This window comes from Penaeus chinensis, chromosome 29, assembly GCF_019202785.1.
Source record: "Penaeus chinensis breed Huanghai No. 1 chromosome 29, ASM1920278v2, whole genome shotgun sequence".
NCBI lineage: Eukaryota > Metazoa > Arthropoda > Malacostraca > Decapoda > Penaeidae > Penaeus > Penaeus chinensis.
Genome location: NC_061847.1, coordinates 20,281,937 through 20,286,936, shown reverse-complemented (window position 1 = coordinate 20,286,936; position 5,000 = coordinate 20,281,937). Strand labels below are relative to the sequence as shown.

The following is a 5,000-nucleotide window of genomic DNA, read 5'->3' as shown; positions in this document are numbered from 1 at the left end:
TGTAAGTGTGCACACACACACACACACACACACACACACACATATATATATATATACATATATATACATATATATATATATATATACATATATATATACATATATATATATCTATATATATATATATGCATATATATGTGTGTGTGTGTGTGTATGTGTTTATAGTCTTTTTCATATTTTTTTTATATATTCAAATACCATACGAGAGCAGAAAACGTATACCGTTTTAAAAAATTTACTTTCTTGAACCACCCAACTTCCCTCTTCAATTATCGCGAAATACTTGATTCTATCATCATCATAATCTTAACGGAAGTAATGAGACATGTCGTAAGATAAATCAAAGCTTGCATCCAGGAAAAAAAAAGAAAAAATATCCACAACGAAGATGTGTGCGAATAGAGGGAAAAAGTTGTACGAATAAAGGGGAGATGTAGGTGGTTGTGGGTGTTTCAAGTTCTTACTTGGGTTATTTGTGGTCTGTCACGAGTCAGCACGCCCTCACTCTCTCTTCGTGGGCGGAACCTTCCTACTGTGTCAGCGTGGGCGAGGTCGTTTATATGGGCCAGGAGCTTACACCTACACCCACGCTCAGACTCTAAGTTTCCGTGTGTGGGAGTGATTAAAGAGTGTGTACAAAGCTTTGGAATTTCTCTGATAAGAAATTATATTATCGACCAAGGTCTTTGGTGTGTATATATAATTGCTTTCATGTGGTATAAAGGGATTTATCTTTGTTTTCTTAATCTAGCATGCACCAAGGCAGGAGGCAAGTTAGAGTTAACGACAAGAAAAATAAAATTACATTTGAATGAATAAAAATAGGTTCAAGACTTATGGCGCGTGGTATCATTTCTGTGGAAGGAGCTTATCTGAAGTGTGTTACATCTGTACTGCATTCCAGTAAACACTGTTCCTGGCTATAGTTAGTTTCTCTACATAAAATAACTAGATATTGACATGAACATAACAGCTCGTGGGAATTGTTAAACTGTGTATCTATTGTGTCCATTTATCTTTAGTCTGATGTCAGTCTGATCTTTTCGACTAAATGGTAGCAAAATAGTGCTTCAAAAATCCAAATTTCTAAACTAGATTCCGCATTCTTAAGATTAAATGATAAAAAAATCTTATATGTCAAGTAATTATGGGTATAAAGTCTTACTGAACGACACCCCTGAACTCGGTGAGACGAATGAGCTGAATTCCGCTTTGCATAAACCTCCCCTGCCTACTGGGGTATTTTGAATGGCCGAAGTGAATCATCTTTTCTAATGCAGACAGCTGGTTTGAGCCGAGAGGTTCATGTGGGGTAGAGGGTGGCGCTCGGGCCGCTCGGGGAAGGCATCGGTGCCACCTGATAGCCCCAGGACGTGCCAAATGAGTGCCACTGCCAACCCCCCTGCGACCCCCTCGCCCTTCCCGAAGATCAAGGATTCTACATTCATTCCTCTCGTAGTCTCTCTATTAAAGCCAATAGAGTTCATAAATTCACCCGGCGAGATATGGCACGCCGATGGCACCTCGGGGGAGAGGAATGATGGGCAGGAGGGAAGGGGAAAGAAGGGGCAGGGGAGGGGGGAAGGAGGGAGCTGGCTGGCACCCCCAAGTCGTACGGACGGGCCGTTGGGAGAGGAGGGGAGAGCAGGGGAGAGGGGAGGAGTGAGAGGCGGAAGTTGGCAGCGGCCCCTGGTTCGATGCTCTGCCGGTCATGTTCAGATTTAACACGAGTGGCACTTGGCCGAGCTGGGGGAGCGCGTGGAAACTGGGGGAGGAGAAGACTGGGGAAGGGGGGAGAGCTGGGAAAGAGGGAAGAGGAAAGAGGGAAGGGGAGTGGAGGAGAACGAGAGAGGACTTAGCATAAGGTAATAAAGCAATAAAGAGGGGGAAAGAAGGGAGAGGGGCAGAAACGGGAGACCAAGGGTATCGCGGAGCCATCTCGAAAACCATCCGATACGACACGAATAGTTCCATTTTACTTTAGCTGATTCAGTCTCCGTGACAAATGCATGAATTTTACATACAAGTGGTGCATGACTGATGTTCAAGGTGCGGGGCTGTAAATGTGGCTGTATCCTTTTAAACGTGATGTTCTAATATATGATGGCTTTATAATTATATCATGTATTAGTGATACAAATAAAGTATCGTTGTTTCGAAAATATCGGATACATCTCTATGTAATCTATGAATTATCTGAATAGTTCCAATTTGCAATTACAGAACAATAAAATACTTTAGATGACTACTACAGTGAATGAACTGCATGGAGCTACTATAATGTAATGAGTGAATGGGATTTTCTTTTGAAGATAATTACTGAATGACTGAGCCCCAAGAAATCAAAATTTTGCACATGAGATTGTTCTTATGACTAAAGCCAAGAGATATAAACTACTCACGCATGGACTCCCATGATGAATCATTTACACATAAGCTATTTCTTATAATAAATTCCAATATTTGCAAATCAAACAATTTATACTATACTTCACCAAATTACATGATATTATATTAATTGTTTAAAGTGAAGAGTAACTGCATGTTATGACTCGCACAACGTTCGACTTACATTAAGATTCAGAAATTAATTATATACTTAATACATCACACTAGACGGCGCTCGGATCAAAATTGAATACAGATATAATAAAATCACTTTCTCACGGTAAAACTCATCAGCCTTGACACACTCACGGATTATCGTGCAATCATTCACACTTCATTTACTCTTAATTACTTCAATTCTAAAATATCTACATTGCCTCCAACACACGAATCTCTCCACTCGACTTTTTTTCAACGACGTTTACGAACTCCAATAAAATATATCGCTATGCAACCGAATTATCTTCTTTTTCATTATCCTCATCGTGTACCATCCTCTGAGGGGAACCATTCATCCCCTCTCGTTCCCTTATCTAGAGTGACGACTTGCCACTTGGCGAGCGAGCGGGAAGACAGGGCACTTAAGTGTACCTGTGCGCTCTTTGCCAAAGGACTTGCGGGGGAAGTAACGTTTGGGAGGCTATGATTTCAAGAATTTTACAGAGATCTGATTTTTTTTTTTACTGATTATTAGTGATTTAGGTTGATTTTTTTATCGTGACTATTCAAATTTAATTCATAGAGATTATTTCGCAATCCACCTGATTTTTATATTATGGTGGATGAGATTATTCATCAAGATAACTGACCTGATATATTTGCCACTCCCAAATGATATATATTTAATGTGAAACATTTATAGTGAACTGTATTACATTTTCACATACATTTTATACATTGGTATGATTAATATCAATGGATAACGATTAATTCTTCACCGGTTGAAGAACACATTCTTCCTTTACTATTTAATCTTTAGGAAACACAAAATCGAGAACAGGAAACATAGGAGCGTACACACACAGAACGAAGACGATAAAAGTTAAGTAATCTTAGTTTGGTCATTACTTTATTGTCACAAGTGACTTCAAGTAAACCTTTAAAATATTTTTTTTCATTAATTTGCAAATTCTGTTCCTATTATCTTCACCTGGCATCACGCTACATCAAAAATCAAGATAAGTGAAGAAAATAACTTAAACAAAATATATAGCTTTCGTTATTTTTTGTTTTTACTCCATAAACGCGGATTAGATTACATTGTTTAGAAATCTATTCTGAGAAAAGAGCAAAAAAGCTTGAAGCACTGCCCTAACTTAGCCTAGAAAAACTGCCCTTGGTTATGTTCGCCTTCATTTATCTCTTGGGGTCAATAAAATTATCAGAACTACTCTATAGAAGTTCGAGTAAAACTATTATGCTACAATACAATCCAAATTATCTCTTACTGTATGGATAAATACCCTATCATCATCTTCAACATTTTCTGGGAGCTTTTTTTTGAGAATGCCTTAACCCTTATATTTCTTCAAAACCCTAGAATTGTGTTCTGTATAATTCCCATTTTATATTTTCTTAAAGACTAATAACTAATACCACCTACTCGTATATACTTCGAACTTTCTACCCTTAAACTATACCTATACCTATAACCAGACATTTCCTCAAAATCTCAATTGAAAGCTTTAAGAAATATATGCTGATATATCTTCATTATCATTATATTCCCTCACTAGTCTAATCTAATTCCTCATACTACCTATTCGTACATATTTAGAATTCCTCCCTTTAACTGTCTATTATCTCAAAATCTCCCCAAAGGCAAAGAGAATTGAAACCTTTAATTGACGAGACATTTTACTACACTGCTCCCTTTGCCACAAGCCGATGTACCCTGAGAGATAATTAGCTGTACCCTCATCAATAGAGCTTTAGTCACTTGAAATGGAGTCTAATTCTTACTCTAAAGCTTTGAAAAGAAGGAGGAAACAGTAAACAGGAAGGTTATATACCATTCTACTTCCTTTTGTGTAATTACTTTGCAGCGATTCTCTCCAAGAAAAATTAAATAAAATCCTTAGTACACGGCGAGACTAAATCTCAAAAATAATCACTCATTCAAAAAATATCACTTGTTCCGGCGGGCTCTTTCCTGGGCCTCCACAAGAACCACAAAAATAAACAGACCGATAACATCCAGGGGGCTTAGAATCACGAACCAGTAGATATCTGTATTTTTCCTTCGCATTTTTAATTTGGCAGTTCGTTTTATGAGAGATATTATCTAATTAGATAGTTTATTAAATGTGTTTTTTGTACAGTTTTTTGGTTTTATATAATTTAGTGGAGATGCATTTTAAATACGTTGGTATACACAGTTATTAGGACATTTATAACATTTCCGCGCAGTTCTTCACGAAGAACAAGAGGTTAGACAAGACTTTCCAGGATTCGCACACGCAGTCAGCACTGGCCTCTGTGAGCAACATGGACAACGGAGCGCTGAGCCCCTCCGCTCGCCTTTGAACTTTACTTTGAGCTTTACTTTTGGAGTTTGGATTGGCTTGATCACTAGATATGCATAGCTTTTCCCACATAGCTCTTTTATGAAA

General features: G+C 38.0%; 1 protein-coding gene across 2 annotated transcripts in view; it reads right to left on the bottom strand.

The window, feature by feature from the left end:
- Window positions 1-5,000, bottom strand: part of LOC125040726 (muscle M-line assembly protein unc-89-like) — a 75,712-nt gene that overhangs the window by 70,307 nt on the left and 405 nt on the right. The gene's annotated exons all lie outside the window — the stretch shown is intronic.